A 13251-nucleotide genomic window follows, 5' to 3' on the forward strand; every position below is an offset into this window, starting at 1 on the left:
CCCTGTGGCTCTGTTGTGTTTAATTTATCCTATTCTTAATAGGTTCTTTTAGTGTGTTCTCAAGAAAGACTGATTCTCCTTGATTCTAGTCACTGCTTTTTGACCAGCCTAAGAATTCCTTTTATTTTATAACATTTCATAATAATAGTTAAAAGTAGTTTTTTTCCCATCCAGTTTGACACGCACAGTAATTTCCATTATGGAAATTTGGTATTACTGAGTAAACCTTGGGAATTCCTTTGTGAAAAATGACCTTATCCTTTGCAGATCTCTACATCAACCACGTGAAATACGTTTGCACTGTAAATGCGTGACGGTCTGGCGTACTTTCCTGTACTTAGTCTTATGTCTCATTTAGTTAATCTGTGTTGGCATAGAAAATTCTGGAACCAGAAAAAATAGGTTCACTTTTTCTACTAAGTACAGTCTAATACAAGCAAATTTTGAAAATAGGTGTTGGTTTTGTGAAAGATGCACTTACATTTGAAAGGGAAATTGGACTCTGGGACTTGACATGGTGCAGTGAAGTATGTTGGCCCCAGGTCTGTGTGTACCTTTTATAATGGAGTGAGATGCTCTGAAGTATTTTGGTTGCATTTTCATTTCAAGTATGTTTTGAACTCGTCAGAGCCCGTGTACTGTGGTGTTGCGCTGTATGTTATCTTCTAGGAAACCTCTTGCTTGAGTGCAAGAGTAAGAACAAGGGCACGTCTTCCCCGCACGTGCTGCAGGTGCCGCCTGGCGCAGTCATTGTAAAAGCTCCTTCCCACTCTGGTACCTGGGAAAGCATGCCAACAAGCCTTGCATTTCCGTCCCGTCCGTGCAGAGTCACTAATTCCTCGGCTTCAGTCTCTTTCTATAATCAGCATTAGCGGTGATGAGCCTCAGGCATGAGATTTCATAGCTATCAGTTTTTAAACAATTTAAGTTCTCAAAAATTTAGTAGAGGCCTGTTTTATGGGAATGCTCCTTAGTTCATTTTGTTCACCCTCTTTGTTTTATAGTTGAGGGATTTGAGGCCTTCACGAGAGCTCAGAGAACTTTCCTCATGTCTCACAAGGGCAGAGGCAGGGCTGGACCTGAAACCTGTTCTCCTGACTCTAGCTCAGTGTCTGTTTCTGGTAACTTTGTAGGAAAAAATGTACCGCAATTCGATACGACTGAACAGTGGACGTAAGATGCTCAGAGTGTGAGATTTCCTGTCATAAGACTGTACCACAGGCAGCTGTGGAATAGTCTCATGCACATGTCTGGTTTTAGTGTTTAGGCTAGAAATCCCCCCTCCCAATTGGAAATAAATAAATGCATTTTTAGGGAGGCATTTCACAAGATGCGTAATGCAGTAGTTGGTCTTGAGCTAGAATGTAGTCTGGGTGTTGTCTGCAAAATCAAGTCCACAGGGGCGGCTTTACTGCTTTATGTAGCAGGACATGCTCTGACTGTTCAGAAGCCTCAACTGCTCTACGAAATGTGATCAAATTATTTTACTACCGACAGAGTCCAGCTGTATTAATTGACTGGTAACGTGCAGATGAAACTGTTCGTCCTCATTCCTTACGTTTACATGTTCAGAAAGTTTTGCGTTGTCTGCCTGCTTACTTGTGAATGTCAGCGTGAGGGAAATACACCGTTGCCATCTCTGAAGCCACAACCAAGTAACTAAGGCCTTTAAGTTCTTACCTGACCTAAATGCACTACCTTCCTTCATTCTTTCTGTAACTAATGTACCTTAATTTTGCCCATTCTTGTATTTACAAGAGACAGATTTAAGAATTGTATTCTGAGTGTGCATTATGTTACCTTAAAAAAAAAGAAGAAATGACACTTGGAAAAAAATATGTATCAAATTCGGAAGTTCTCGTCAGAGAAAAATAATATTCTTAATTTCTCCTTCAGTTATCTTAGTTCAGAATATGCCACTTTGAAAACAGCCTTTATCAATAAGATAAAAAATATAGTTCCTTATAGGGTATATCCCCCAATTTTAGTCTTCTGCCAGTTTGAAAACATTCAAGTCCTAGTTTTCCCAGAGCTTTGCACATTCCTTTCAGTGGTTTTGGTATGTGCATAGATTTTTAAAAATTCACCTTTATGAGAATTAGGGAAAGCCCAGTTTTACCATATGGGAAAACAACAAAATAAGGTAAATGATCTTCATATTCTAGCTTTCAAAGGAAAATAAACTGTTGTGTGAATAAACTGTTTAAAAATGTGGTGAAGTGTCGTTTTCCTTTCTGAAAAGCAACAAAAAGGAATTTGATTTCAACAGACGATGGTGGTGTGTGTATTTATGTTCTATCAGGTAGTAACAGCCGGTCACTGGGACCCGGGTCCCGCTGGCAGGTAGTCTTTTCTTAGTGACCTGGAAGTTAAGGGCTCTTTGGTAGGACATGGCGACACCTTCTTCGGTTCCACACTTGAGAGCCCACCTTGGTAGAAGCCGTGCTTCTGGAGAGTTCTGTGCAGGAACAGTGGCCTCTTGGGAATGCCCAGCCTGCAGGAACTGGTGCAGAGAAGTTTGAACATCATCCTTGAAGGGAAAGAAAGTTCTAGCTTCCTACATTTCTGCTTGTAGAAATAATGATGTATGCATCTTAGGGAATTCAGAAAATAGTTTATAAAAAATAAATGCTAAACTGCATTGGTTTTTATAAACATTTATTTCCTTATAATACTGGTGTTCTTTAAGCATAAATTACATACAACCTTGTATCTTTTTTTAAAAATTTTAATCTACTTTCTCTGGTTTATTGAAAACCAAGTATAAGTGACTGCAAAAGTACTTTTTATGATCCTAAAATATTTTTATGATCATGTTTGTGACTGTAAGGTTATGAACATTTTATTTACAATGTAAAGCTCTGTTGGCCAGGTAATTCCCTTTCTAATTACGCATACACTTCTATTACCACATTTCTCTTGTTTTAAAACTGCATTTCTTCTTGTCCAGTTGTTCCTATATGTAACACCCACCTTGAAAAAAGGTGCAGGGAACTACTAAGATAACTGTTCATTATGCTAGATTTTAGTGGTGGTATGCAGCTACAGCATGTGTTAACACGTGTGATGTGCTCCAGAAAGTATCCTGACATTTGGACGGTACCTGTAGATATACTGCGTGAAGATTGGTCAGGGGTGGAGACCCGGCTCGGTCGTTTGTTTTTAAGCTCCAGTCATTTTAATCTGCAGCCAAGACAACTGCTTTAGAGGCTTTTAAATGTCAAAAGACAAGATACCAAGTAGGTTCAAGTAAGACTTAAGTCCTGTAACATAGGGAACCTGGCATTTTCAGAGTTCTTTATATGTTAATCTTTTTAAAACATTAAGTTGCAGGAATCAGCTTGAGGGGTTGCTTATTGCAAGAGCTGTCTTTGTGAAGTTAGCGTTGCTAGAACACCAGTAAAGGGTTTTTGCTTGCAAATAGGTCTGAGCTGTCTGTGCAAATGACTTCAGAAATGTGGGGTTGAGCTTTAATTACCACTTTGCTAGCAGACACCCAAAGTGATTGCCCACCTAAGCAATTTATTTCACCCATCGTGTGTTTCTCAAAGCATGAAATGGTCTTCAAGATGCTTATCCTAGTGTTCCAGGTGTTAGTTTTATGTCAAGTCATAATCCTCCCCTGGATCCTGTGATACAGGTACTGTTTTTATGTCCTTAGGAGGTGACGAGCAGACAGGTTTAGGGAAGTTAGGCATGCTCAGGTTTACACAACTTTAGGTAACAGCACAGGCTCTGGATCCCGATGGTCTGGTCATAAGAGCGCCGGCTCTTAACCACTGTAGTCTACCACGCAGAGGAGATGCTTTCTATCCTGTCCAAATCAGGTACTGTCTCTAGTGTGGTCCTTTTGTGATGCCTTTGATTCACTGTAAAGACAGTACAGTTGTCCCTCTGTGACCAAGGGCAGATTGGTTTCAAGATTCACTGTGGAAACCAAGATCCAGGGATGCCCAGTCCCTTGTATAAAATGGCTGAGTACAGTCAGCCTCTCTGTATACACTGATGCGAAGCCCACAGATGACAGAGGGCCGACTGTAACATTTCTTTGTGGAACCTTGTGGCCCTAGATTCTCTAAGACTTTTTTTCTTGCTTTTGTCTACCAAAGAAGTGAGAAGACGTAACTGGCCATTAGCAATCTCAGCTCTTAAATAATACCAGTATGAGCATAACTAAACAACTTTATTAACGTTATAATAAAAGAAGGGGGCTGTGGAACTCATTGGTTTATGTAACCTTCAAGGCTGTAGAACAGAGTGTGACCTCAGTCTTTTCTGTATATGGTCCTTAAAGATTTAATGATTATTTAAACCAAGTGTGTGGGTTTTGATAATTCATGGTCTAAAATCTCAATACTTGGGCTTCCCTGGTGGTGCAGTGGTTGAGAGTCCGCCTGCTGATGCAGGGGACACGGGTTCGTGCCCTGGTCTGGGAAGATCCCACATGCCGCGGAGCGGCTGGGCCCCATGAGTCATGGCCGCTGAGCCTGCGCGTCCGGAGCCTGTGCTCTGCAACGGGAGAGGCCACAACAGTGAGAGGCCCGCGTACCGCAAAAAAAAAAAAAAATCTCGATACTCTTTGTAATCCTACAGAGAACAAAGGATGTCAGGTAATGTACACACTTAAGGACCTTGAGAAAAAATATAGATCTTTTTTTGGGAGAGAGAAATTATTGACAGTTAAGTTCCAAAACAAGTTATGGAGAGTTGCAGTTGTAAGTAATTGTCTATTTTACATTCCTGAGCAATAAGAAATACTCATTTTAGTACATTCCATGTTTCAAGACGTAGAGGTTTGTCAGGGGTTATATAAAGAGTTTATGTAGTTTTGGGGGCAAACTTGCTTTTTCATTGTGTACTATTTTCATCCAAAGTGTGTATCCTTAAATGTGTAATATGTAATAGATAAATGTATGAGGGTGTGTATCAAGCTACTTTGATTTAAATTTAGGGAAATACTTAATTTGAAAAATCCAACTTAAAGATAAACTTGAGAAGCAAAGGAGAGCTTTGTTGCAAAGTATTTGGGTGCTGTTCTGTACTTTGCCATCAACTAAGTTTTATGAAATTATTGAAATAAAATTCAGAATTTCTTGTAAAAGTTTAACGATCATGTTTAATTTATCAAATTAAATGAATTCTCTCTTAAGGGAAAAATGCTCTTACACTGTGAGACCCGCCCCGCTGCCCCCATGGAATTTGTCAACCGGAGAATTTCCTTCCATGTTTTAAGAAATCAGTTTCTTATCAAGATTCTACATTCTGTAATGAGGAAATGGCTTAATAAGAACCTTAGTTTTTGATTGGGTAAAGTGTTCCTTTGTCAGACAAGTGGTGGGTGGAATTTCAGAGAGGTAAGTATATTGGAATATATACTTAGGTTCTGGGTGTGAACTTTATAAAGTGCTAAAAATTTGTGTGTTCATCTTTATAATGTTGGCATGGTGAGGCCGTGCAAGGGACACAGCTGCCGTTCTTGAGTTTTTAACAAGTCTTATAACATCTCTGCATTTGGTTGAGGCAGTAAATGCTATAAATGTTCCCAGCGGGTAGTGTTCACACTATTTAAATATGTAAATATTTCTTTCCATCCAGTACTTAGATCTCTTAACTCTAAAAAAGGACATTGCAGAAGCTGGTGTGTTCCCCACCCTGCAGTGGGGGGTAAGGTAAGCTGTAGTGCCTGCAGAATGGGGTCGCCTCCCTCCTCGGATTTTATTTTTTTCACTGTGAAGTTTTCTTCAGCTTTGATGTTTTATTTTTCCATATTTGCCTTAGATTTCTCGGCTGCTTTTAAAAAGTAAATCATCAAAGATAATAACCGACGTCCCCTTTATACCCTTCCCTGATGAACTTTCCCTCTGGCAGGCCACTGACCCAAAATGTATGTGGACCATTCTCATCCTCGCATCAAGATTTTACCCCACTTGTATGTAACGGTCAGCATATAGAGTGTTTTGCATGTTTTAAACGGTGACGTAAACGTGTCCTTTACTCAGAATATGATTTCTCTAGTTCTCCCCTCACCTAAAAGTTCTTACTGGGAAGCGCACACTCTTCCAAGTATCCCCTCGGGATGTCTTGTACGTGTTCTGTGACCTAATACACCATTTTCTCCTCTGCTCTCCAGCTTGGACCCATCGTAGGAATGTTTTCTGTCACTGACAAATCTAGTGCGGAAATTGTGACACCAGGACCTCCCAAAGGTCCCGCCACTTCTGCTGAAGCTGCATCTCTCAGGGTTGGGGTTTGTTGACAAATGCTGCCTTAAAAGCCACCTGCTCTGTGTGCCTGTGTGGACATAATGCGCACAGAACTAGGGAAGGAGGTCGGTCAGTCTGAGGGGAGGGAGGTGAAGGGTGCACGTTCACGTGAGGAACCCTCGCGTGGCCGCACGTCCTTGCCGTTGGTGCACGTGCTGCGGACTCTTATGTTCGTGTGTGTGGTGGATGGAGGTGGTTTTCCTTCCATGTTTTGGAAATGGAGAAATTTACATAAAAACTGGGGATTCGTACTTTGGAAAACCTCAAGGTACGGATTTGGTTCCCACATAAGATTGACTTCCTGTTTCAGACTGTTTGACTTCTGAGTTACCTGTGCAATTCCCGGATTCACCTGAGCTTGTGAACCTGGCTTAGGTCTTCATCACATGTTACTGACGTTGACTCCTTCCCTGAGCCAGGCACTGGTGGCCGTGGGCTGGGGTGAGATGACACCAGATTGGGATTTAGTTTTGGATGGTGGGATCCAGGGGAATCCTGTTCTCGGGAAGCAAAAGATACCTAAACACACTTGTACCTTAGTCAACAGGTGGTTGGGCCCAGACGGTCCAAAACGTGGTCAAGCAGCCTTAAAATTTGAGGAGCAATGGAAGCTACTTTCAGGGGTACCCATTGTATGTCAGGTGCTTTATATAATCTCCTTTCCGGAACAAACTTCTAAACTTTTTAACAGAGGAGAAGAGCTGGGAGGAACGGGCTTGTCCAGGCCCACTGTGCAGAGCCGAGTCCGGGTCCCAGGCATGGGCCTCCCCTGTGCCCTGCGCCTTTGAGAAGGAGGGGGATGAAACCGAAAGTGGCCTGATGGCGGTCAGTAAAAACGAGAGCTCGCTTTGGTCTCAGGCACTCAATACTGAGAGTATTAAACAGTTTTCTGCTTTTGAAAATCTTGGCGTCAAGAACAGCACTACACACTTATTACACACTGCATTAGTGGCTAGAAGCTGAGGCGTGGCCGCAATATGGTTTCAGAATTTAAGGTGTTTTTGCAGTCCAGGCTCTTTATAGCTGGGCTTTCGACCAGCTAATAACTTAGGTGACTAGCTATATAAATGGTCTTTAGCGTTATAGTTTAAAAGTATGAAACATGAGTGGCTTGGGAAGGAAGCCTGTCAAAGAGGTTACGAGCCTGGGCCCTGGGCTGACAGGGCATAGGTTATGGTTTGGGCTTGGTCACTTCCCTAGTTACGACCCAGGGCGTTTCTGTTCCTGTGCCCCAGCTTTCCCCTCGTAAGGCTGCTTCACTGGGTGCGAAGTGGCTGGAAGAGCAGACACTTAGCAGATGGAAACAGGTACTGTCCACCTACAAGTGAGGTGGATGGTGGGCGAGTTGTCCGATTATTTGGGCCAAGAATTCAAGTGGAATATCCAGAGTGGGTATTGGCTTGACATGATAAAGTCAGGAGCCAGTTCTGCAGCTGAAATAGTATCTGGCCAAATGCAGACACCTTTCACTGAACCTGTAGAGGCAGCAGGATACAGCGTGGGTTTCAGAGGAGGGATGAGCCAGGGTTCGGATCTCAGCTCTGCCCTGGCACACAGTGGAGCCTCTGCAAGGGCCCCTCGTCAGCAGCACGCCGGCTGGTCACGCTTCTCTGTAAGCCAGGGAGGGGGTGTGGTGAGGACTGGAGGGCATTTTAAAGAACCCAGCATAGTTTTGGGAACATAATAAACATATTAAAATTGCATTTATACTCTGCCCTTTAGTCACGTATCAGAAAGATACAGCAAGAGTTTAGAAGTTTCCAACAGCTGCTTAGTGGAAATGGATGATCCTGAGTTAGAAAATGTAAAACTATCTTAAAAATTTAAAGGAGGCTGTTCTTACAGGTAAGCAGCCAGTGAGAATTACACGTGATGCACTTTTGTTTTTTGATTTCTTTTTCTCTGAATATGAAGGTAACACTAATTGATTTTAGAAGCTTAGAAATTATGGAAAAGCCTATAGTAGAATTCCGATATCCCACTCCCTAGACAACTTACTAACAGCTTTAATGCTGAGCTGAGTATCAAATATGTATACTTAACATAATACTTAGTGTAAATATAAATACTGTTAAAATCAACGTGTGTCTTTATAAGCCAATTAACAAAATTATTGAAATAATTCACTTTTGATCTGGAAACAGTTTTTGAAATAATTGTGCACAAAACCCACTCATATACCCCTTAGGCAGATTCGTCAGTCGCTAACATTTTGCCTCATTGGCTTCAGCCTTTGTGCTCGCTCTCCACACACAAATACACATTTTATATGCACACATGCACAGGCACGCACTACCGGCGTGTGGCACACGTACACACACGTGCACATTCACACGAGCGCGTATATACCCATGCACACGTGCACCCACGTTTTATTTTCTCTGAACCAGCCGAGCCTAGGTTGCATGTGGCGTGGAGCATGTATGATCCATCCGTCCCCACTAACGTGTGGTTTCCTGGGAAAGCTCTCCTCTGACGGGTGTGCAGTGCAGTTGGCCACCTCAGGAGGTCGAGCGCTGATTGGACACTTTGTCCGCGTCATTTACAGCATCTCTGCTTCAGTGCAGGATCCAGGCTGGGCTCACGTGTGGTGCTTGGTCGTCCTGTCCCTCTAGGCTCCTTTACCCTGAAATAGTTCCTCAGCCTCTGACTTTTATGACATTGAGGCTTCTGAAGATACAGTCCTCCCTCACCTCCACCGTTTAAAATTGCTCATTTGGGCTTTTTTTGCTGTTTCCTCACTATTAGATTCAAGAAATGGGTTCTTCGCGGGAAGACTACAGAGCTATTGTCTTCCTCAGGGTCTGGTGCCCAGAGGCCCACGAGGTCCTGCCCCTTGTTTGTGGATAAAGATACAACTGAAGGGACGGTGGGGAGAGGACTCACAGGCTTTGTGGTTAAGGCTCGCATCAGACGGCCAGGGTTGAGCGCTGGCTTCCATGTGACCTTGGATGAGCTTTCAACTTTGCTGTCTCAGTTTCCTCCTCTGTAAAGAGGGGAGTGGTTCTGAAGGTGGCTCTTGAACTAAGGGGGGGAATATGTGTAGATTGTTGGAAAGAGCAGCTGTCCAGGACGAGCACCACATGGGACAGCCATCGTCATGGATGCTGACTCTTCCCATTAATGTGAAAAGTTAATATGGTCACCAAAGTGGAAAGGTGGGGGGATAAATTAGGAGTTTGGGATTAACATAGACACGCTACTATATTTAAAACAGATAGCCAATAAGGACCTACTGTATAGCACAGGGAACTCTACTCAGTATTCTGTAATAACCTAAATGGGAAAAGAATCGGAAAAGGGATAGATGCATGTATATGTAGAACTGAATCACTTTGCTGTACGGTTGAAGCTCACAGAACACTGTAAATCAACTATATACTCCAATACAAAATTTTAAAAATCCCCAAACAAAAAAAGACAAAAAAATATTAAATAAGAAAGTCTCAGAAATGCTGAAATGGTAGGTGCACCATTTCAGCTCACACAGGTAGGATTCTAAGTCTCAGAAGTTAACCCTCAGTCTCTCCTGATTCGTGACACCTCTAGTTTTTACAAGCTCTGTGGAAGCACCTAATTTCTACCGAGTAGATTTGAAAGTCTAACCCTCAGGAGGGTTTATCCTTGTGTCGCAGGGGTGGCACCTCCAGGAACAAGGGTGGAGGGAGTGGTTCCCACACTCACGCTGCCTGGAGAAGCAGATGCCATGGCTGTCCCTCTGCGCCTTCGAGAAACGGGGACTGTCCCTCGCTGTCAGAGGAGGCGTCACCAAATAAAACACATGAAGTGTATTTTGATAAATCTTTGATCATTTGTGGAAAATAGTTGGAGCTTCTTAGTGTAAGAATGGTGCTGATTTCCAAATGGACACTCAGGCATTGTGGTAAAATTGGTAGTTTCCCTTTATGTGTGTTTGCACAGAACTGGGATGATCTGGGAATATTCCTTTCTTCGTTTTTGAGCGAGGCCTCCTTTTTGTGCGTTAGGACAGGCAGAGGCGTGCCAAGAGCAGTCTGGTTCCTCTCCTCCCTCGTTTGCTTAGTTACTCACTTAAATTTAAAACTCACCTGGGTCTCCAGCCATGTCACTCCTTATTTTGGGAAGGGGTTTGATTTCATTGATTTTGTAGGGGAACCACAACGACCTGGAAACTCTATTCCAACAGGGGCGGTAGATCCATGAGCAGAACCGAGGCTCTTCTCACGGGCGACAATTCACTCGACGCGATGCAGGAATCCCTGGGCGGCCACCCACTCCCGAACGTCTTCCTCGCCAGCCTGCGAGGTGGCACCCCCGCCTCCTGCCCTGCCGCCTGCCCCTCAGTCTTCAGTGGGTTCGGACGCCAGAGTGGAGAGAATGAAAGGGCCTGTGACCAGCTGTGCTCACCGAGTGGAAGACCTTCACTCCATCTTGCTGGTCTTGCAGATCCTAGGCTTGGCTTGAAAGGTCAGCAGGGCAGGGCTGGGTAGCAGGCCAAACCCAGGGGCTCTGGGCCCTCGCCGGCCCCGCCCCCCGGGGTGTCCCTGTGAGCATTCAGGGAGCAGGCCTGGCGAAAGCCCACCATCCAGTGGTGGAGATAGCGTGGGCTCAACGTGGATAATTTGGTCAGATTTATACCTGACTCTAGTTCTGTGTGGATTGTACTGGGTTGAGATAGGAATCGTCTTGGGGAGTGTTTTGGATCCTGAAGCCTGAGGATACGCGCTGCCAAGAGCCCTTCCCCAAGACATCAGGGAAGAGTCTTCTTCCCACCTTCACCCCAAGATGCAGCAGCGCGTCCTCTTCTTGTCCATAAATTGTTGGCTACATCGCCTTGTCTTAGGAAATTCTCCTTAAAACCTCAGCCCCAATTTTTTTTTCTCTTACTTTTCTTTTTTTCCCAATATTTTAACTGTTGTGACATGTTTGAAATGAGGGTCACCAGAATTCATTGGCTTCACGTGACACCTGTGCTTGGAGCTGCTTTCAGGTTTTCTAAAAGTAGGTAAATAACTGCATTTGGCTTCCTAACCTCAGAGCCTTGTCGATTTGGTTTTGGCTGAATGGCACGGCTGGTTTTAAGGTAAACAGAAGGATCTTGGAAGTGGGCTGCTTCCTCCACCAGGGGCACCCAGAGGCCACTTACCCGGTTCCAGGGTTCCAGGTGTCAGTGGGGTCGGGCTTTGTTCCCCAGGAGGGATGGGACTAATGGCTCTTCTAAGATTTTGACGTTTTGTTTTAATTCGGCACCTCCAGCCCCCTGTCCCTCAGACCCTTTCATTTTTCTTGAAGTTAAATGATAACCGCTTTTTCATTGCAATCCAAAGTCTGGCAGGCTCTCAAAATGAATCATTGTAAAACTCGATCCTGCCACCAGGTGGCAGTGTGGTCTTTAAAAAAATTATTTATTTATTTTTGACTGTGTTGGGTCTTCGTTGCTGTGCGGTGTGCGCGGGTTTTCTCTAGTTGCTGCGAGCCGGGGCTACTCTTCGTTGCGGTTCGCGGGCTTCTCGTTGCGGTGGCTTCTCGTTGTGGAGCACGGGCTCTAGGCGCACAGACTTCAGTAGTTGTGGCACGCGGGCTCAGTAGTTGTGGCGCACGGTCTTAGTTGCTCCGTGGCATGTGGGATATTCCTGGACCGGGGCTCGAACCCGTGTCCCCTGCATTGGCAGGCGGATTCTTAACCACTGAGCCACCAGGGAAGTCCCGGCAGTGCGATCTTAAGTCCTGAGGCCGGACCCCGGAAACCCCCAGCTAGTGGGTTTATCATCTCAAACAAATCGGACTATTATGGTTTTTATTCAAAGTGTTGTTACCAACCGAAGGAAACGTCTGTCTTGATTCTAAGGGTAGATACAAAACTTCTCTCCTCTCCCTTAGAAGACAACAGATAGTTGATGTAAAGTTTGTTTTTCCATTATAAAATTGGGATAATTATAGCAATAATGTGGGTAAACCCTTGTGATGTCTTTAATGAAAAGATGCTATAAAATACCTTTAATTTCATTGTTAACTTTCATTGCAAGCATTAAGTTTTTATAATGTCTCATAATTGCTTAATGTGTTATGTGTTGATTTGTATCTGGTCCTTCACTCAAATGTTGAAGAGCTTTTTTTGTTTGTTTAAATTTTAATGTTTTGGCCATGCCCCGAGGCATGTGGGATCTTAGTTCCCTGACCAGGGATTGAACCCAGGCCCACAGCTGTAAAAACGCGGAGTCCCAACCACTGGACTGCCAGAGAAGTCCCAAACAGCTTTTTCATTTAATAATTGAAGTGGATAAATTCTGGGTTCTTTATGTATCCCTCCTGCCCCCTGGGCTAATGTGTAAGAGGCCTGTCCTATGTACCAACTGTCAGAATGAACCTCTAGCAAGGGGAGTGCAAAGCTTGAACAGGAGCTTAAAAACAGAAAATTTCAAAGCAAAAACTCCTCCACTTTCTATTGTTAAAAGTGTTAATGCATAATTGTCTTGAGTTTAATGTTTTGAACTCTAATGAGAGAGGTCTCATTACCTTTCTGATTTTTGAAAGCTTTAGCTCTCCTCTGCTCTCTGCCTGGAGGGATGGTCATGGGGGTGCTGGAGGGGTGGTCACGGGGGTGCTGGAGGGGTGCTCAGGTTAGAGCAGGCTTCAGGCCCCTGCTGGGTGAGGGTGGAGCCCTCCACAAACTGGGTGAACGCCAGTTCACTCACGGTTCACGCCATCCTTCCAACAAGCCCATGCCCCCCGCTTTCTCAGAGGAGGAAGCAGGTCCCTCAGAACGGCAGACAGAATAATGTCCGCAGAGATGTCCAGGCTGTAAACCCTGGAAACTGGGTGTGCTGTGGACCATGGCAAGTGGTGTGAAGGCTGCAGATGGAATTAAGTTTGCTAGTCAGCTGAATTCAAAATAGGGCGATTATCCAGATTATCCGAGTGGGCCCCAGGGACTGGGGACCCTCCCCTGGACCCTCAGGGGTCCCCCGAGGCTGCTGGCTTTGAGGATGGGGAGGGAGCTACAGGCTGA

Source organism: Phocoena sinus, chromosome 14, assembly GCF_008692025.1.
Source record: "Phocoena sinus isolate mPhoSin1 chromosome 14, mPhoSin1.pri, whole genome shotgun sequence".
NCBI classification, from domain to species: domain Eukaryota; kingdom Metazoa; phylum Chordata; class Mammalia; order Artiodactyla; family Phocoenidae; genus Phocoena; species Phocoena sinus.